This window comes from Pelodiscus sinensis, chromosome 16 (assembly GCF_049634645.1).
Source record: "Pelodiscus sinensis isolate JC-2024 chromosome 16, ASM4963464v1, whole genome shotgun sequence".
NCBI lineage: Eukaryota > Metazoa > Chordata > Testudines > Trionychidae > Pelodiscus > Pelodiscus sinensis.
In genome coordinates, this window is record NC_134726.1 from 19,906,792 (window position 1) to 19,929,118 (window position 22,327).

Genomic DNA, 22,327 nt, shown 5'->3' on the forward strand with positions numbered 1-22,327 from the left:
CTCAGGGTATGTCTACACTACAGAGTTAATTCGAAATAACAGACGTTATGTCGAATTAACTGTAATAGCTGTCTACACATACAAACCTCTATTTTGAAATAAATTCAAAATAGCGGAGCCCTTATTACAAATTAGGTAAACCTCATTCTACAAGGAATAACACCTAATTCGAAATAGCTAATTCGAAATAAGTGCTGTGTAGAAACTTATTTTGAATTAGGGGGCCTCCAGCCCTTCCCAATTCCCCCTGGTGGCCACTCTGGGCCAAACCAGGAAAACTTGTCTGCTCCTTCCCTAGCCCCGGAGCCCTTAAAGGGGCAGACTCTGGCCACAGTGCCTGTGACAGTTGCCAGCCTGCCAGCACATAGCCAGCAGACCGTGCACCTTGCACACCATGAGCCAGCCACCCGCTGCCACCCAGCCCTCCCAGGTGCTTGCCAGGTGCCGCAAAAGGCGAGCGCCTTCCTGGTCAAGTGTGGAGATTGTGCGCCTCATTGAGATTTGGGGAGAGGCCTCCAATGCCCATGATCTCCGCACTAAGCACAGGAATGTGGCTGTCTACAGAGGCCATCAGAGGCCACATGCGCAGCCAGGAGCAGGTGCGCAGCAAAATCAAGGAGCTGTGGCAGGCCTACGCCAGGGCCTCCCAACCAGGGGCTGACCCGGAGGCCTGCCCCTACTATGAGGCCCTGGACCGCATCCTGGGGGGTCAGATGGTCCGTGCCCCCCTGGTCGTCATCGACCCTGGGGCAGAGGGTCCTGCCCCTGACACAGGGGAAGAGGAGGAGGAGGACGACGGCAGCCAGGAGCCTTCAGGGACCCTGATGTGGTGGTCAGGGAAGAAAGTCCCGGCGTGCAGCCTCTGGCACACAGAGGAGTTGCGGTATACCCACGTGTCATGTGCCTTGCCGGACCAGCCCACATTGATGTCCGTGAACTGGCCCCGGTGGTCCGTGAACTGGCCCCGGTGGCCTGAAGGATCACGGAAAAGTACCCCTTCCTGTTTATGTAGAGGGATGCCTCGTGGTCCGGGGCATGGATGGGGATGTGCGTCCCATCGATTGCCCCCCCCTGCAGTTGGGGAAGCCGAGGGCGCTGAACCCCTGGATGACCACGTCCAGGTTGGTGAGGTGGACGACTCTGCGGCGAAGCACCCTGTTGATAGCCTTCACCACCTGCAGAGAGGCACACAAAACCAAGGGTCACTGGGGTGTCTGTTTGGCTGGGAGTGTTCTTTCCCCACCACTGCCCTATGCCCCACTCCCAGGAGCAACTGCCGCTGCAATCCTGGCCACTGCGGGTGGTCTGTAGTGCGGCTGGGATGGACCAACCCCTCTCGGGGAGGGCACTTACACCACCTCCCCCCCGTTTTCCCTGGGGCAGCCCACGTCCTCCTTGCAGCCCTCCGTCCTGGCCCAGTGGTCGGTGAGTGCCGTACCTGCATGAGCACCGCTCCGACGGTTGATCTCCCCACGCTGAACCAGTTCCCGACGGATCAGTAGCTATCCAGCATGGAGAGCTTCCAGAGGGCGATGGCCACCCGCTTGTGGAGGGGAATGGCGGGCCTCATGCATGTGTCCCATCACCACAGAGCAGGGGTGAGCCACTCACAGAGCTCCAGGAAGGTGTCCTTCTTCACCCTGAAGTTCTGGGTCCTCTGTTGGTCTCCCCAGCGCTCCAGGATGATGTGGTCCTACCAGTCGCTGCTAGTGTCCAGATGCCAGATGCGGTGGGGCGCTGCTTCTCCAGGGCCCCCAGGGAGGCCAGGGGGAGGGCCAGGGGGCTGGCCTCCAGCAGAATGTGCCAGGCAGCCTCCAGAAATTGCTGCCAGGCTTGCAGCAAGGCGTTCAACATGAGCACCAGAGTGCCCAGGAGCAGCTCTGGCTCCATGGTGCCGAGTGCTGCGGTGTCCCAAAGGAGAGCAACCGAAGCAGGCGGAGAGGAAAACGCTTTGCTGTCCCTTGGCGAGGTAGGCAAGCAAGCGGGAAAGCTGAGAACTGACTGTCCAGGGGGGTCCCTTTAAGCACGAGCCTCTGACAGCAGCCACACAAAGCAACTAGGGTATGTCTACACTACCCCGCTAGTTCGAACTAGCGGGGTAATGTATGCATACCGCACTTGCTAATGAAGCCTGGGATTTGAATTTCCCGGGCTTCATTAGCATAAGCGGGGAGCCGCCATTTTTAAATCCCCGCTGCTTCTAACCCCGTGCAGCGCAGCTACACGGGGCTCGAACTAGGTAGTTCGGACTAGGTTCCTATTCCGAACTACCGTTACTCCTCGTGAAACGAGGTGTACCGGTAGTTCGGAATAGGCACCCTAGTCCGAACTACCTAGTTCGAGCCCCGTGTAGCCGCACTGCACGGGGTTCGAAGCAGCGGGGATTTAAAAATGGCGGCTCCCCGCTTATGCTAATGAAGCCCGGGAAATTCAAATCCCGGGCTTCATTAGCAAGTGCAGTATGCATACATTACCCTCCTAGTTCGAACTAGGAGGGTAGTGTAGACATACCCCTACTGACCTGATGCCCTGCTGGAACCGATTTCAGCTGCCCTTAAAGTGATCCAGTGTCCAATCAGTGTGGATGCGCTATTTTGAATTAGTTTTTGAGTCTAGATGCGTTATTTCGAATTAGCTTATTTTGAATTAATAAATTCGAAATAAGTTAATTCGAAATAGCTATGTAGTGTAGACATACCTTCAGCTATCCCCTGAAGATTCTTATGTAATGTTAGCAGGAGGAAAAAATTAAAACCAAAACAAGGCAATGACATTGCATTAGTAACATCAAGCATTTAAGTTATTTTTCCCGCTATTGGTTCCTTTTTTGGTGTGGGGAGAGGAGATCTAAAATCTTAAACTGCAATGTGAAACACCTTTCATTACACTTTATTGGATTATTCTTCCCTAACTTAGCTTTTAGTGTAATCAGTAGTGACTCATGCTTTTAGGTCTATTGCTAATAGGCTGGATCCCTGCTAATGACTTGTCTGAGGAGATTGGTCACACGTATTACAGTAGATGTAGGTACCTATTAATCATTTCTATAGACTATCTACACCACTGGCCATAAAAAAAAACTTTCCCTCTACTCTTCTGTCTCTGAAGTGTCCTCTCCCCCACACTTCCATGCTATTGTGTTCTTGGGATATCTTGGGATAGAATCCTAAAAAAACACTAAATGTAACATTGCAGTGCAGATGTATTAAAGGATAACTCTACCCATTTTGGTCCTTGCAGGAACCTTATAGTTCAACTGGTAAAAAGAAATCACTAATCTTCATGACTGAGCTTTTGAAGTGTATCTGCAGTGGCAGCCATCTTGCCAAAAATGAGAGGGCATTTATGCTGGACATCATGAGATTTCTGCATACGGCAGAGGACTGCAAAGTAGTTTCCCATTTGTTCTGACACAGATTCAACTATTGGGAAAAAATCCTTTACTAATAAAGGGTGAAACTCTATGCTAAGCACTTCAGTGACCTCAGTAAATTTACAGTTGCTGCCTTTAAAAATGTAATTGATTTTCTGAGGTAAATCAATATGGTTACCTCAGTATTTCAAATATTTCCTCCGTTTTTTGTAGTGTTGTACACACAGTGATCTTTGGTTATGACTGATGCCTGCATCCAAAAGAAATGGGTGACACCTACTCTTTGTCAAGAAGCATTGAAAAAGCAGCTTTTAAATACATACCTATAAAAAAGACTGCTTGTAACTTACCCCGCTTGAGCCCATCCACAACAACCAACATTATTAACCCAGTAGCGAGCCCCATGAAAACCTTTAATAAGCCCTCCTATTCCTTCACAGATGAGGCAAACAAATGAGCTTTACAGCATAGAATGTATGACTGGAGTGAACAAGAAAAAATAACCTGCTAATTAAAGTAAAAATTAAAACGCTGTAGGCTTCTTTGAAGAAAATATTACCATGTTTTGCAGTAGTGACCTTAACTTTTGCCTTGAAGGTAATGCAATCTATAGTGCTCCAGTCATTCAGCTTCCATGTAACTGCCCTCAGAATCAGTCAATGATTGTTAAGCTTGGAAAATATTGGTTCCTGTTTTCATGTCAGTCGGGGGTTTTTCTGTGAGATTTCAACTCCTTTTCTTCAGTCTGTTGCAAAATCTTTATCAACTGCTCCGTTGTTCACAAAGTTCATACCTGTTCTCAACTCCCATCTTCAAGGAACTCACAACTCCTTACAGAGGGAAGGAACAGTATTTCCATTTTACAGGCACTGAAATAGAATTCACGGTTGTGTGAGTGCCTAGTGAGGGGGAGGGATAGCTCAGTGGTTTGAGCATTGGCCTGTTAAATCTAGAGTTGTGAGTCCAATCCTTAGAGAGGGGATTTGGGGCAAAAAATTTGTCAAAAATGGTACTTGGTCCTGCTATGGAGGCAGCAGACTAGACTCAATGGCCTTTCGAGGTCCCTTCCAGGTCTAGGAGATAGGCAATCTCCATTAATCATTATTATTGCTAGAGATGGAACTGAGATTAGAATCCAAGAGTTCCTGTCTCCCACTCTGTTCTCAGGACACCCCATCAATCTTTTGAGAGAAATCCATGCATTTGAGGATGTTTGACATGAACAAATGTTTTTAAATATATTCAGATATCCTTCTGTATTCCAACAGAGAAGTAAGCTTGTCTAAGACTGCTGCCCAGCATTGTCTCATTGTGTCCTTGTGCTCCAGTACCTGTGTCCGCTTGATGTCTCTAAGCTGGAAAATTGGAATGCACTGAAGACAGGGGAACATGGAGGATCTTATCCACTCACTTTTCTATAAGTCCAGGGAACGAGGGCTGGGGAATGGGGGATGCTTGTTTCCTTGACAAGGATGCTCCAAGTAGGGAGGCTAGAAGGTTCCCTCAAGGAACAGCAGAGTTGCACTGCAGTTCGGAAGGGCTTAGAAGGCTGTCTGGGGCCAGAGAAACAGAAGAGGATAGAGAGTTCAGATACAGCGAAAGCACCAGGATTCGGTATGTGGGGCATCACTGAATGAAGCATTGGGTGACCTTAATGGGTAATTGCATTGGAGGTGATGACTGGATGTTATGTTTGGACTTTTGTTATGGGCTGTTTTAATAAGGAAGCAGCCCCCAAGGAGGAGGTATTACTGAGAGAAGGAAGTGAAGTTATTGAGTTACATGAGAGGGAAAGCAGAGCAGAGTGTGCATATTTTGCATGTCATGCCATGGCTTGCCTGCTCCAGACAGGGCTGCTGGATGGCAGTGACCAGTTTCTAGACAATGCTAATTCATACCGTGCCTTTCTCTGGAGTTGATGTGACAGTCAGAATCTGGTCTGAGTGACTTGTGCAGAGCCACCGAACAAGTAATGACAGAGTCAGGAATCAAACCTAATCGTTTCTATGTCCCGGTCCTGAGCTCAGACTGCTAGACAGCACAGCCATTCTCTGGGGACCCTGAAAAAGTTCGGTCATTTCACCAAAGGTTTGTTTGTGTTGATGAAAGAATAAAAGCTCTTTTTTTTTAAGTCAGAAAATAGGAAGAAAGCAATCAAGAAGACTTGGGGCTATTCCTGTAGTTATATTTTTAGCTGTGAAATTGTTTTGAGTAGAAAGTCAGAAGATTCCCTCTCCCCTTTTTATGTGTCAGTTTCTGTGAGCAATGTGCACCTTCCAGCGACCCATCAAAAATTCTGAGCTAATAAAGACTGCAACTCCAAATAAAGCATCTCCAGGAATGAATTAGCCCTAAGTAGCATTGCTCTTTTCTTCTAAGTTTATATGTATAGGAAACTAAAAAAACCAAACAACTTGACAAATCATACATCCACTAATAATTACAAGCCATAAAATATGATGTCCCTCCGGCGTAAGTGAGATCATTTTTAGTGGTAAAAGAAGGAATCCACACATCTTTTTTCAACCGGCCCACACTTGCTTTTTGTAATAAAATAGCTGGCTATTCTTCCCCCCCCCCCCCCTTTAGCATGGTGGATTTTCTTCCTTTTGTAATCTTAACTGGCACTGGGAAAACAACCAATGCTCAGTGTTACTGCTCTTTGTTCCCATTCTGGCTGAAGTTGGAATCTTTACTTTTGAAATTTCCCAATATTTCCAGTGACCAAAGAGTGTTGCCTTTGCGATCATTACATGGCCAAAAATAAATAGTTTGGGTTTAATATCACCTCCCTTTGCTAAATGTCAAGACCCATGCTGTAATCAATGGATGCAGAAACTGTGCTTCTATATCGTTAAGCAAATATGCTAGGCCTGGTGGCATTATTTGCATAGTTCCCAAAATGGTGTGTGGGTCATTAACTCCACAACACCCACTGATGAGGAATGATGCTAAGTCCTGTCAATGGGCAGCAGGTTTAAAGCAAAAAAGGGAAGCACTTCTTCACACAATACACAGTCAACCTGTGGAACTCCTTGCCAGAGGAGCCATTGTGTAGGCCAAGACACCAACAGGATTCAAAAAAGAACTAGATAAATACATGGAGGATAGGTTCACTGATGGCTATTAGCCAGGATGGGTAGGGATGGTGTCTGTAGCTTCTGTTTGTCAGAAGCTGAAAAGAGGTGATACTAGATGGATCGCTGAATGATTATCTATTCCCTTCATTCTCTCTGAAGCATCTGGCTTTGGGGTCCTGCCTCTTCCCAGTTCATTTTATTTACACTGATATTTCTCTGCATACCCTCACACCCCTAATCTTGGGACCTGGTACAACTGTCCCCTCTTCCTCACCCTGGGGTATGGTTTCCCTGCTGCTGTGGCAGCACCGCCATATGGAGAGGTCCTTCTGTGTGTTCCATACCCACATGCTCCCTCTGGCAGTTCATGTGCAGGAGAGGAATGTGCCAAAGTTATTGATGGGCAAAATCAACATCAACTCATGCACCAATGTCATGCAGGGCGGATGGGAAGACAAAGTTAGGAAGTGTAGCTTGCCCCCAACTTCCCTGCCTGTTCTTATTCCTGATCTACATGCTGTGGCCTGGAATCTGTGGTATAAAGGGGCTTCTGAAGTATTTTGTTACTGATGCTATAGAAGCTGAAATAGCCACTTCCATCTCTGCCCCAGCCATTATTTACAGAATCACAATCCTTTCCATGCATGGAAGCAGAGAGATGAATATGACCTTCTAGGTATCAGGTAGTGGGTTCAGAAATTACTTTAACCTTTGCTGTAAAATCAGTCAGAATCTATCATAGAAACAGAGGGAAAAAACTTAGAGCTATTCCTTATTCTCCATTTGATTTCAAACTAAAAGAGACTCTCTGGCCATTTAATTCAGATCAATGTCTTAACCGGCTCTGTGGATCAGGGACTGTCACTTATTATGTGTCTGTAAAGCACTGAGCACAATCAGGCCACACAGATTGGAACTACAGTGTAAATGCAGAATATAAATGCTCATAATAGGCAGACATTTTTCAAATTTAAAATGGATAAATGACTGTGTGAGCAATCAGAACAACTAGAGACTGAACTGTGAGATTGGCTCCTGTAGATCTGCAAGTGCATCACAAAATGGCCCTTTCAGGACAGAGGAAAGCAATGGAGCAGCTCTCTACATAAGCACAGCTGATGGCCCTATCATGTTTGATTTGCTGAAGTCTTTCAACAAAAGGTTTTTAATATTGACCTGCTGCAGCTGGATTTTGACTAGCTACATATGGATAAAGTATTGGAAAATTTCTTCCCCGACCCCAGCATTGATCAGAAGAATGAAATTTTGGAAGCACTAATCCTGAACAACGATTGTATTCCCTCCCTCCCCGCTTTTTTTCCTCATCTACAACAAACTGCAGTTCTTCCTCTCCATTCGCAGAAGTACTATTTCTGTTTCAGTCTTCTGCCACAGGCCTCCATACGTGTTGTGGTGCAAGTACAAATATCTGCTTACCTGAAGATGTTTAAAGTTGCATCATTCAAGTTTCTGGAGCAATGTGGTAGCATTGTTATATGCTTGTTTCTACACCAGGATGTTTTTTCATGTGCAGGGAGCCTCAGCTGGCGGATAGTGGGTAGCTGGAGGCTGAAGTGGCTATGAGCCAAAGCAGAATATTGTAAATATCTGGCACTACAAAGCCAGTATTAGTTAGGGGATTGTACATGGGAAGTGAAGAGATGAAAACGAGATATTTGAAATGCTTAAATATTTAATCATGGACTTTGTCCTTTTTGTTATTCATTTACATTAGAAAGTAGAGTCTCTTTTAAGCTGCAGTTAAAGGCATATTTCTTTTCTTCTTCCTGTGATTATTGAGGATGCCGGACTATTATCTTCCTCCTCGCTTCCCTCTAGTAGCCGGATTCATATTGGATGCCAGAGGTCAGTGAGTGTATATGATCTAAATATAGTGTCGCAATTCATGGCTTGATCCCTACAGTCAACCATCTGCATATATAGGCTGGGATTCAGACTCCAAATGTGTAGGACTGGATCCTTCACCCCATGGCTACGTCTACACTGGCCCCTATTACGGAATAGGCATGCAAATGTAGAACTTTGAAAGAGGCAAATGCGCGGGGGATTTAAATATCCCCCACGGCATTTGCATTTTCATGGCTGCCGCTTTTTTCCGGCTTGGAGATAAGCCAGAGAAAAGCATCCAGACTGGCGCGATCCTCCGGAATAAAGCCCTATTCCGGAGGATCTCTTATTCCTACTTACGCCAGTCTGGATGCTTTTCTCCGGCTTATCTCCAAGCCGGAAAAAAGCGGCGGCCATGAAAATGCAAATGCTGCGGGGGATATTTAAATCCCCCGCGCATTTGCCTCTTCCAAAGTTCTACATTTGCATGCCTATTCCGTAATAGGGGCCAATGTAGACGTAGCCAACGTGATGAAGGGGCACCTTTACTTACTAAATCAGTGGAAGCAATTAGATACCTGAACAGTAAAGAGGTAGGGAAACACAAGAGCAAAGCCTCTGATCTGTTGCACAGCAATACATAACCATCTATGTTTCATTCTTTCGGGCTTCTTCCATGTCTCTCCTCCCCCACACAAATACATTCATAAATTTTGTTTCATTTTTTCAACCTTTGATTTTGCCACTACTTTTTCCATACAACTAGCTCTGATTAGAAGAAAAGCTCACTGCCCAGAAGGATGTGTGTGTCCTAATACACGCTAACTCGGGCGTGGGCAAAATATGGCCCATGAGCCAACTTCTTATCTGGCCTGTCATTGTCCCATGGCCTAGCAGGAGCCTTCGGTGGACTCCCAGTCTGCTTCACCCCTGCAAGCTGCTCAAAGTAACCAGCTATGGGGGCCATGCGCTCTTTGCACTCCATGCACCTCTGGGGAGGGGATTTTGCATGCTACCCCCACCTCTAGCACAATTTTGCAGTTCCTATTGACCGCAAACTGCTTGCAGTGCAGAGGGCCCCCCGGCATGGGACATGTGGCATGCAGAGATGCTTCCCTGCAGCCAGCCACTTTGATTGGTGTGTGTGGGACAGAGAGGCAGGGAGCTTGCCTGAGGGTCCTGCCGGGCTGCTGGCTGGGAGCAACCTAAGGTAAGCACCTCCCAGCCAAAGCTTACACCTGGCACCCTGCTTCCTCCTGTATTCCAACTCCCTGTCTCATGTCAGAACACAAACACTCTGCATCCTCCACTCCTGCACCCATGCACCCCCAGACCCTGCACCCCTCCTGCACTGCAATCGATTGCCCCAGGTCACAACCCTCTCCTTCACCTAAACTCCCTGCCAGAACCCACACCCCCTCCTGTACTTTAATCCCCTACCCTGAGCTCCCTTCTGCATCCAACCTCTATCACAGACCCCACACTATCTCCATTAATATAACAGAAAAGTGCAGCCTTTGATAACTTACCAAATGCTTGGAGTAGACCCCTGTAAAAAATTATTACCCACCCCTGCACTAAGTCAGTGTTTTGCATTGTGACTCGGAACAAAACATTTGGCATCCAAAAAGGTAAGACTTCAACTGAAAAGGAGCAGAGACTTTGTTTAACAGAAGGTAGAAAAGAGTTAAGACTGGCAATAGGCGGAATGCCAGTAGGTAGACCAGTTATTACTAGAAGAAATTATATTGTCACAGAGGAACAAGAAGTTAGCTGTGGTATCAGGGATGTGGGCGTCAGAAGTAAAAGAATAGTAAATGGGAAGAGCCTGATCTTGCAACAGATGAAGTCAACTTCCCACTGAATTTAATGCCTTCAGAGTGGGACTCAGAGTCCTTTCAGTCCACCTTTTTGTATGACACATAGGGTATGTCTACACTATATGATTTTTTTCAGAGAAGGTGTGCAAATTGCACTCACATTTGCATATCTACTTCCGATTCCTTTTCTGGAAGAGGATTTTCCGATATTTGGCCCATCTACACAGGGCCAAATGTCAGAAAAAAACCCTCTTTTGGAAACCTCCTTGTTCCTCGTAAAATTAGGTGTACAGGGGGCTTCCAAAAGGGGTTTTTTCCTCAGCATTTGGCCCCATGTAGACAGGTCAAATATTGGAAAATTCTGTTCCGGAAAAAGAATCAGAAGATATGCAAATTCAAGCATAATTTGCATACCTTCTTCAGAAAAAACCCCAGTGTAGCCGTATCCACAGACCCTAGGGGGAAAAATCCATATTCCAGCACCTACCAGTCAGATAGAATCTACCTAGTGCTGTCAAAATAAACTCAAGTTTTGGCTGGTTCACACAGTGATAATGGCTGTCTCATGGTGTCCTATCTTCAGCTGCGGTGTGCTCAGATACCAGCGAGTGCAGTATAAAGGCATCCAAGTGCATCAGCTGTGTAGCAATCACATGACTAGTATGGGAAAAAAAGCCTTTCTACAGTGAAAGGCCTTTCTGCGAATGCTAGATATCCTTCCCTGGAATGAGCTGCCCCAGAGCTGAAGGTCACTAGCCCAGTGAAATGTCTAATGTAGTGTCTAAGACATTAGAATTGTCCCCCAGGAAGTGTGTGAGCCCAGCTGGAATTGAGACACAGCAAGACGTATTTCAAATTCTTCACTATATGATCAAGATACTGCTCACCAAAGCTGGAGTTTCCAAGGTGCCCAAATCCCACTGGATACAAAATGTACTTGCGCTCCTAAGTCCCTTTGGCTGTGTCCAGACTCGGGGTTTTTTTCCGAAAAAAGTAGCCTTTTTTCGAAAAAACTTCACCTGCGTCTAGACTGCAGCCACGTTCTTTCGAAATTAAATCGAAAGAACGCGGCTTTTCTTTTGACGGCGGTAAACCTCATTTCACGAGGAAGAACGCCTTTTTTCGAAAGTGCTCTTTCGAAAAAAGGCGTTCTTGAATGCCAACAGGGCTTTTTAGAAAGAGAGCATCCAGACTCACTTGCTGCTTTCTTTCGAAATAGTGGCTTGCTTTTTCGAAAGTATTGCTTGCAGTCTAGACGCTCTTTTTCGACAGAGGCTTGCAGTCTAGACATAGCCTTTGTGTCCTTAGGAAATCCCTAAGCTGATTCTTCAGAGTTGAGTCATTTCCTCCACACGCTTCACCAGGCTCAGTTGCAGAATTGTTCAAGTCAGCAGCTTAGAACCCCTGCTGCTCAGAAGTCAGCTTGAATGCTCTCCTTCTCTTTTAGTAGTACAAACGTGTTGTTAATTGCAAACCTGATATAGCTCAGAGTGCTAATGGGTGATTATTTTAGCTTTACAATGTCACTGTGTTTGATGAAATTATCTTCAGGAGCAAATGCAGTAATTATTTTTGCTAACATCTGTTTACAGTAAAGTTCAGATAAAATGGAACTGTGCATCAGCAATTTAGAATAACTGAAATACTTGCAGCTTTTTGTACTTCCAGAGGCAGAAGTTCTTTCACAGCTGCCAGCTGCAGGTAAGCTATTAAATCATAGAATAAAATCATAGAATACTAGAACTGGAAGTGACCTCAAGAGATCATCAACTCCAGTCCCCTATGCTCAAAGCAGGACCAAGTACTATATAGAATAGTGATAGAAATGTAGCCATGTTAGTCTGGTGTAGCTGAAACAAAAAACAGGACTATGTAGTACTTTAGGGTATGTCTACACTACCACCCTAGTTCAAACTAGGGTGGTTAATGTAGTCAACTGAAGTTGCAAATGAAGCCCGGGATTTAAATATCCCAGGCTTCATTTGCATCTTGCCGGGCGCCACCATTTTTAAAGCCCCGGTAGTTCGGACTCCGTGCCTGCGGCTACACGTCTTTCGGAACACTGGCCTGTTCAGGAAGCTGCAAGTGGGGACTTTCTTCTTGCGGCTACACGCGGTACGGAGTAGGTAGTTAGAATTAGGCTTTCTAATTCGAACTACCGTTACTCCTCGTGGAACGTGTGTTACAAGGAGGAGGGAGTAACGAGGAGTAATGGTAGTTCGAATTAGAAAGCCTAATTCTAACTACCTACTCCGTACCGCGTGTAGCCGCAAGAAGAAAGTCCCCACTTGCAGCTTCCTGAACAGGCCAGTGTTCCGAAAGATGTGTGCATCATGCACCTTTTCAGACCAGCCTGCATTAATGTCTGTGAAGCATCTACAGACTCATGGAGAGTCTGCAATTAATGTACTCAGAGAGAAGATGGTCTGGTGCCAGAATTGGAATATGCATGCCCTCTATCACCCCTTCACTGTTTGCAAATTGCCACAATTTTCACACACGTTGCCCACAGCCACAGTCCTTTGAAGCAAGATATGATTGATGGCTTTGCACACTTCCATCAGCACAAGTCCAACCGTTGACTTTGCCACTCCCAAGCGATTGGCAACCAAGTGAGCGCTGTGTGGAGTAGCCAGCTTCCACAGTGCTGTTGCCACATGCTTCTCCACTGGCAGGGAAGCTCTCATGCATGTGCCCTTGCACTGCAGGATGGGGACAAGTTCATCACATAGTCCCATGAAAGTGGCTTTTCTCATCCGAAAGTTCTGCAGCCCCTGCCCGTCATCCCAGGTTTGCATGACAATGTGATCCCACCACTCAGTGCTTGTTTCCTAAGTCCAAAAGCAACATTCCACTGTACTCAGCACCTCTGTGAATGCCACAAGAAATCTCCTACTGTATGAATGTTGTATGGACTCCTCATTGTCGCTTCGCAGCTTCAGGAATAACTCGACTGCCATTTATACTGGGTTAGTGACCTATCAGTGTTTTTGTGACCAGCAGTGGCTCCATTCCCACAGACCAAGGAAGCAGAGCATGCAGGACAGAAGCCATTGAAAGAGGATGCCAAATGTGGCTTGAAGCACATGGACTACTGGGATGCAAAGCAATGTACCACAGTGTATTGGGCCATGATCCAGGATGCCCGGCACTTTCCCACAACCCCAGGTGGTAGAAGAGGAAGAGATGCTCTGTGGGATAGCTGCCTAGAATGCATCACTCCAAAAGGCGCAGTTAGTGCCTTGAGTGTGGTCATGCTACTGAGCTGGTGGCTGACAGTGTGAGCAGGGCTGTAACACTTGACATCTGCCAGTGTAGACAGACCCTGAGACTCAGCTGTCACTTCTGAGAGTGCAGAATATGGGAAGCTAAAACTCATGCCGTACAGCTAGAAAATGATCAACTCTTTAATTTCTCTGTTTTCTGAGTCCATCTTCCTTCCACCACCCTGCCCCTGCTGGGAGCATGATTGCTTAGACATTTGCTAGTGCTTAAAGTGAGTAATAGAGCTCCTTAAACAATTCCATCCATTTCTAGGATCAACTCATGTGTTACACACAAACCCAGAAATCAAAGTAATAGAGAGGTAGCCGTGTTAGTCTGGTCTTGCTGAAACAAAAGACAGGACTATGCAGCACTTTAAAGACTAACAAGATGGTTTATTAGGTGATGAGCTTTCATAGACCAGACCCACTTCCTCAGATCAAATTGTGGAAGAAAATTGGCATGGCCATATATACCAAAAGGATACAATCAAAAAAAGTGAACACATATAAAATAGACAAATCAGAAACCAAAGAGCAGCAAAACTATTGTGTTGCAGTTGCTGGGGATTTGTTTAATCTGCAGTATGCCATGTGAGCTGCCACAAGTACTTCCAGCACACAGAAATAGCAAATACGGGACCTTACTAACACTGAGAAGTGCATTACTCTGCAGATTGACCCCCTGACTACAGACATTCATTCTTGGACTTCTTGCAAATCCAGACCTTCTACCCACAGGAAACAAGTTCAAGTCTAATAGAATTCAAAGTCTAACTGCATTTCATCCACTGGGGACTTGACTCTTGAGAAGAACTATTCTCAAGTATATTCTTGTGTAGAGGAGATTAGGAACTGACATTAGATTCAATTCTCAGGCCCCAGACATCACAAAGCAACCAGAAAGCCACCCACAGAGAGCAGACAAGGATGCTTTCTGCCCTATGGGAATCCTGTGATATTGTAGATGGCTATGAGATACTGGCTCCACCCCTCTTCTCTCTACAGGGGTTTATATGCGGGGGTCAGGGGTAGGAGCAAATAAGTGGGACAGGGCAGCAGTCTCTCTCTGATCTTGAGGAAGCACAGGGCTCCCTCTAGGATGCTATGCTTATCAGAAGCACATGGGATCTTTTTAGGGGAAAAGGCAAGATGCCACGTTTATTAAGAATACAATATCAAAGCAGCTAGCATATGCATATTCCTAAAGACAAGCCCCACCCTCCACACACAGCGGTCCTGCAGATGGTGTATAGTTACCAGTCTGTTGTGGCTCCAGTCCATCTTGCTGGCTAGGCAAGGCTGATTGAGTAAGGAGCTGGGGTTCCTCTAAAAGTCCTCTGAGGCTTGGCTTGGAGGACTGAACTCAGAGTTTAATGGCCAGAGCTTCCTTTCTTATACAGGCAGTCCCCGGGTTACGTACAAGATAGGGACTGTAGGTTTGTTCTTAAGTTGAATCTGTATGTAAGTCGGAACTGGCGTCAGCCGCTGCTGAAACTGATCAGTTTCAACAGCGGCTGAATCTGGACGCCAGTTCTGACTTACATACTGATTCAACTTAAGAAACCCAGGCATCCCCAAGTCAGCTGCTGCTGAAACTGATCAGCGGCTGATTCCAGGAAGCCCGGGGCAGAGCAACTCTGCCTCGGGCTTCCTGTAGTCAGCCCCTGGTCAGTTTCAGCAGCGGCTGACTTGGGGACACCTGGGGCAGAGCAGGTGGGGTGCTGCTGGGTTGCTCCAGTAGCGCCGCTCCTCGGCGCTACTGGAGCAACCCAGAAGCACCCCAGCTGCTCTGCCCCAGGCGTCCTGATTCAGCCACTGCTGAAACTGACCAGCAGCGGCTGAATCAGGACGCCTGGGGCAGAGCAGCCGGGGTGCTGCCGGGTTGGTACAGTAGCGCCGAGGAGCAGCCCGCTGCGGGCGTGCTCCAAGACTTTGCTCCACGTCTCCCTGATCTGCTGGGGGGGGCTTCCCCCCAGCAGACCAGGGAGACGTGGAGCAGCTTTTCTCACCCTGGAGGACGGGGGCGGTGGGACTGCAGCGCATCTGGGCATCCCGCCGCTCCAGTCTTCCGGGGCGAAAAAAGCCCCGTTTGTAACTGCGGATCCAACATAAGTCGGATCCGCGTAACTCGGGGACTGCCTGTACATGTAAGTTTTCATTGGAGTCTATGGATACTGCAGTGCCATGCTGCAGTCATTCATCCTCAAAAGATGTTAATCTCTGTTTTTCACAGTTTTTCATCAGACCCATTTTGATAGTGACAAATTTGCATATGAATTAGGAAGTCACAAAATTCAAACCACACATAGATCTAGTTCAGGTATGTTCACAGTCCAAGCTTTGTATCAGCCCATCTCTGATCTGAATGCTGAAGAAGATTTGTTGTTTCTTCCATATTCCACCTGTAATATGAAACTCATGGGGGTTGGATTCTGACATCTCCTCTTCCCCCTCAATAACACCTTATTCCATGCACAGACTCAGTGGGACTAAGTTTGAAGTTTAAGGTGCTACTGCTCAAAGTACAGGTGTCTAAATCTGGCTGAGGCTTTGCTTGAGCTGCTAGCATGCCCAGCGTAGGTATTGGAACTGATTGGGAAGATAAGGATTGTAGTCAGCAGCCACATTGTTCATAAGAAGAGAGCAAAGATCTAAAGGTATAAAGGAACAATTGCATTTTATTCATTTTGTCCTTGAGACAATACAGAGCGCTAATGACACATTTACTTTAGAACATGCTTTTTTCTTTGATAGTGTGTAGTCAGGGTTATAATACTGAGTAATACAGGAACCAGAAATGGAAATGATATTTTTAATGGCGTAAAGAACCATTATAGGGATTTTTTCATCTTCATTTTGCACTGGCATGATTATGTACAAACCCTGATCTCTTCCCTTTACCAGGTGTTTTACTTCATAATAACACTTACAAAGGAGGGAAAAAAGCCCAGTAATGCAACTTGTATATTGCATGCGTTGGGCCTACTCTGCATTTGAGATTGTTCCACGATGTACAATTGTCTCATGGATGTTGCCTGCTTTGTATTTGTGTCAGGAATATGATTTTAAATGACAGCTCTTTTTAGTTTTAACGAACTGGGAGTAAATATGATACTAATACTTGATACCTCTTGTGAGTGAGCTGCCTGCCTCCTGTGACTGAAGCTTGTACTTTGGTGGTGGGCCGATTGCTGTCGTATGCTCTAAAAGAAGTGTTGATATTTAAATTTACCTTGAAACCAATTGTTACTGGCAGATTCAAGGAAGCATTCAAGTGTAGAATTGACTAAAAATATGGGAATTTTGGTTGCAGTTGGTGACAGTAGCACAGATGTCAATATGTTTGCAGCAAAGATAATTAGACAACATTGGTATATTCAAAGAGCGATCTCTTCTCTTACCACAGGAAGAAAATGATCAGTCCTCTGAAGGTGCACAGATAATAATGTAGGTATCACAGACCTTCACCATCTCTAGGCCCTGGTTGGTGAGCCTTTCCACTGAAATAGGAAAAGAAGGACTTTATGATCAAGATGCTAAACTAAGTCTCAGGAGACCTAGCTTTAATATCAGGCTCTGCTACAGACTTCTCACATAACCTTTGTCAAGTCACAATCTTTCTGTGGCTCAGGGTTTGTCTCCACTATGGGAGTTACAACCGTATAGCTACAGCACTGCAGCTATGGCTCTGCAAACTTGTATACACACACACACTGTATCAACTACAGATGTTCTTCTTTGTAAAAATTTCATGTCTCTGAGCTACAGTAGCTAAGTCAGCGGAAGAAGGTGTCTGTTGATCTAACCATGTCTGCACTGGGGATGGAGGTTAGCAGAGCTGCAGTGCCCAGGGGTGTGGATTTTCCACACTCATTCTCTGTAGATAAAATGAGGATAATGATTCTGTCTTTTTACCCACACCTTTTGTCTATTTACATTGTAAGCAAGTTGGTGCAAGGACTATTTCTTATTGTGTATAGTGTCTAGCACATTGGGATCCTGATTTTGTTGGGGCCTCTACTCACTACTATATAAACAATAATTACAATATTCCTTAGGATTGAGACCTATGGAGTAATGAGTGTCTTTGATGCCCATTAACTTCAAAGTGAATTAAGGATGTCAGCTGTTGAAAGGTGCGCCGTACCTTGCAGAAGTTGGGGCTTCATGATTATATTGCTGTTTCCACTGTGTCTATTCAATAAGGGAGAAGTTGGTTTGTTTAGAAAAGGTGTACAAAACGTGCAAGTATACTAAGCAGAGGTGAATAACAAACTACCAATCTCGATGAAAAATGAGAGTCATCTGCTAGTAAATGTGAAACTGTTTTTTGCAAAATGTGTTTCTCATCAGAAGCATTCATGTTCTGTGTCAGACATTATGAGCTTGGAAGTTGGGTATTGAGAGTTTGTAGAACTACTGCATAAATATACATGCAAATATACACCAGAGAGGAAATGTATTTTTGCTCTATCATCTTTTAGTGTATCATACTCCTTACCCTTAAGTACTCTTAAGAAAGAGAAGGTTGAAGGGCACTTGATCAGTGTAAAAGTATCTGCATGGTGAACAAATATTTAATAATTGCTCTTCTGTCTAGCAGAGGAAGGTAGAGCACAATCCAGGGCTGGAAGTTGATACTAGGCACGTTCAAAGTGGAAACAAGGCATCGTTTTTTCATAGCGAGATTAATTAATTATTCGAACAATTTACCAAGAGTTGTGGTAGGTTTTCCATCACTGGCAATTTTTAAATCAAGATTGGATGGTTTTTAAAAGAGCTGTTCTAGGTTTTATGGCCTGTGTAAAACAAGAAGGCAGATTAGGTGATCACAGTGGTCCCTTCTGGCCTTGGAATCGATTAACCCTGCCTAAAGAATTCAGTAGTAAATTCCAAATTTCCTAACCATAAACGACTCCTTTCACTTTTTGAGAGGCAAAGCTACTTGTTACGAAACTCTTCTGTTATGTTTAAAGTAGAAATGTTGCAAATTGGTGAAAAAATCAATTTGAACCAAATAAGGAGGTTGCAAGATGTTTATATTTTGTTTCATGTTTGTTCTTTGTTTCTATGAGAGATGGGTCCAGATAGCCAGGGGTCCAGAGCCAAATGTCCTTAATTTCTATGGATGTTATCATTCTGTGTTTTGTTTGGCCGAGGCAAGTCTTTAGCCCTAGAAGCAGATGTTTCAAATTACATGAGGGGTGCTGTTTTTGTGGGATTTTCAGTTTGCCTGGAAGCCAAAAGCATTGGAGATTTTGCCAGAACTTCTGCTTTCATTAGATTTATGGATCAATTTTTGAAAAGCTGATGGGTTCAGATAATGGTTAAAGGGAGAGCTCCTAAACACACGTATGGAAAAGCACCTGCACAGCCACCCCAAACCTCAGATAAGTCTGCTGGCTTTCTCTGCATTTCCAGAACCAGTTCAGAATTGCCTTATTGTACCAGTCTATTGCAGAGACATTCTCACTTGCTACTGGCTTCGCTGACTCCTTCCATGTGCCTTATCCTGGCCTCCTCTGCCTCTTCACACTATCTGGGTTGCTGATGGCTAGAGCCTTCTCTTCTCTTGGACTAAGTTTGAACTTTTGTTATCTGCCTTTCTCATCCACTCTCCGTCTATTTTCCAATCTCAGCTGAAAACACTTTTTCCTCCTTTGCGTGTAATTCTTAATTTCTCTGTCTCTCTCCGTCATTTATTCATCATTTAACTCTGTAAAGTGCCTCAGGGAGCCATTTGTATGAAAGACATTAAAGTAACTGTTCTAGTGCATTGTCCAAACTGAACCTAAGAACTAAGAGCTCATTCATCTCTGTAGGTAATTCCTCAGTAGATCAGCTCACAGCTGGAGCTCAGCTAATACAGTTGTTCTGTATTATTTACAGCACTGATAAGGCAGTCTGATGAGCTGGCCACTTTTACTCTTGATTTTTCCCCATAACCTGGTGTCAGCAATGAGCCTAGTAATTGATTGGCTCTGTTTGGGTCAAGGAACTTCAATCCATTTGAAAAGCTGATAACTGTCGGCCTGGCACCCTAGTAGATTTTATTTTGTTGAAGGAAGTTGCCATTGCTAATTGAAATGATTAATATTAAACAGCTGTTTTCTACATCTTGCGGATCAGGAACAGCTGCTGAGAAGCTAACGACTGATACCACAGAGCAGCAAAATTGTAGGCGGGATGGGGGGTGTTAACAGAAAAAGGACACATTTGAACCAGTGAAATTAAAGTACCAGCACAACACTGTAAAAAAAGAGACTGGAAAAGAGAGACCACAGAAAGAAGGGGCAAAGGAGGAGAAAAGGAAGTGCCATTTTCCAGTATTTTAATTTAAAATTATTGATTGGCATGAAAGCCCTTAAGTAATACCAATTTGGGCTTTGGAAGGAGAGTTCTTTTATGATTGTGTCTTGTGTAGAATACAATTACACCCTCTCTTGTTAAACTAGGGGAGAGGCCTCCAAAGCGTCTGTAAGAGAAGGAGAAAACCACATGTGCCAAAGAGCTATTCTTCTTTGGCTTTCACAAGGACAGATAATATGATGAGGAATTTCACATGGGCAGTGGTGCTAATTTAATTGACTCTGAACAAAGAATACCTGCCAGTTATCCATAAAGTCCAGACACAATTATCTTGCCTACTCCCGCTGAAAATGACAAAATATAGGGACCTAGTAACACCTATCTGGATTTAAAAGAAAATGTTGCTCTTAAAGTGTCTCATTGCCAGAAAATCACCTTTTTACCCTCTTTCTTGGAAACAAGCCTTCTTCGCCCTTGTTCCTGAGATGAGATGGTGGAATAGACAGTGCTAAATTCTGACCCTACATAAGCTCAACAGAGATGAGCACCCACTAAGACCAGGTCAGAATTTGACCCATGGTCACTTCTGAGATTAGCAATAATGTCACTTTTCAGATTAGTTGGAGGAAGTGAGCATTGGTGGCAGAGGCATAGCAAAGGTGTTATGCGCCCGGGAGCAAAGGCAAAATTTGCATTCCCCCATCCCCGCCGCTGCTGCCTTGTGGCGGGGCCCCAAACCTGGCGCACATCTGAGCCTCACCCTGGGTAGGGGGAGCTTGTTCCGTGTCTTACTCCATCCCCTCCAGTTTGGGGCTGGGCCCCGCACACACTAACTCTCTGGAAGAGATGGAAGAGGATCAGGCTCGGGGCAGAGAGGCTGGGGGCAGAGAGGAGGATCAGGCTGGGGGCAGAGCGGGACTAAATTGGTGCCCCACTAGTGTGGCACCTGGGAGCAACTCCCCTCTCACTCCCTTCTCCCTACACCACTGTAAATAATCCAGCTCTTAGGATATTTATTGTTTAATGAATTACTTATTTTACTAACTACAGACAGATATAAATTATAACGTTTTTGTGGTTTACACACTGTTAAATCATTTTTTCTCTTTAATTTGTTCATATCCTGTTCTCATTAGGTTCATGTCTTTTACATAACAAATGTCAAATTATTAAAATATGTAAGTTTTATAAACACAAGAGAAATAAATGTTATACAACCTAAATATGAATTTCATCACTATATTTCAATCAAGCATTTAAAACCACTGTTATAGCAAATGAGTAACTAGTTGCTTTAATGAATAAAAGGTAAAAAAGATTTTGAGTGTATCAAATTTATTTTAAGCAATCTGTAATGCTTCTTAACTGCCTAGTTACTTACTTAGTTAACATGATTGTTTTTCATACTATCGTGCAGTGATAAACTACATGAGAGTTATAAAGGTAGGAGATTAACTTACCTGTTAAAATAACACTCAGAAAAACTTTTAAATAAAACTAACACACAACACGAGAATCACCCTCACTTTCTTGAAGGCACTTGAAGCAATAAGTAGCCTAAGGCTGAGGATACGCTGCAGGCATGACTTTCTGTCTGCCACGAGGACTTTTTCTTCAGGCTGTCATGAGATTCTGTCCTTAAGTAAAAGAGAGAGGTCTCTCTCTGAGCTGCTCTTCCAAATCTCACACAAGCCATTCAACTGAAGTCATAGATGTCAAGATTCGAGGCCAACTTTGCCTTGAGCAGAATGCCTCTCCAGGTTTTCACAATAACAACATCTGAACATGTATAAGACTTTTAGTTGAGAAAGCCAATGTTAATCCCAAGTCTCCACTATGACTGGGAAATGTGGGTGACCTATAAAAAACACCAGCATTTTCTTTGGAAAATCCACAACAAAACGTGGGAGGAATCGATCACCTCAGTATTGCCAACTCCTTTAGAATTGAGGCTCTGATTATCCAGCACAAGCTGAGATATAGCGGGCACTGTGTGCACGTCTGATATATTTTTACCAAAATTCTTGCATGCCCAGCTTGCCAAAGGTGAAAGGAAACAGAGAGGCCAAAAGGAATGGTACAGAGCAGTGTTTCGCAATCTTTTTTTATAAGCTTCAGAGGAGTTGCCGCGTTAGTCTGTAACAGGAAAAACTTAAAAAACAACAAATAGTCTAGTAGCACTTTAAAGATTAACAAAACATGTAGACGGTATCATGAGCTTTTGTGGGTTTTGTCCACGAAAGCTCATAATACCCTCTACATGTTTTGTTAGTCTTTAAAGTGCTACTAGATGACTGTTTTTTAAGGTTTTCCTTTTGTTATAAAATACCTTTTAAAAAAATTATAAGTACCCCAATGCACCCACCCCTCCCCCAGAGCCAGGCACCCCCAGCACCCCCAACCAAATCCCCCTCCTGCGGAGTCAGGCACCAGCGGTACGGGATGGGTAAGTTAATCCTGCCTTTAAAGTGGCCACTCCTGCCGCCCGGCTCGGCTGCCTCGGCTCTCGGTGTGTACAGGGAGGCAACACGTGGCCCAGCTCCCGACTTGCTGCTCTATGCATCACATGGGCCTGTGCGGCATGTGTTCCAGTCCCACCCCAGCCCAGCACCCCCCAGGGTGGCGCCTGGG

General features: G+C 45.0%; 1 long non-coding RNA gene across 1 annotated transcript; it reads right to left on the reverse strand.

The window, feature by feature from the left end:
• Window positions 1-15,236: 15,236 nt before the first annotated feature.
• LOC102461681 (uncharacterized) lies at window positions 15,237-21,321 on the reverse strand. Its single transcript, XR_012896051.1, has 3 exons — window positions 21,157-21,321; window positions 16,789-16,887; window positions 15,237-16,038 (listed from the first exon to the last, which is right to left on the reverse strand). It is a non-coding gene; the product is annotated as an uncharacterized LOC102461681 (long non-coding RNA).
• Window positions 21,322-22,327: the final 1,006 nt, after the last annotated feature.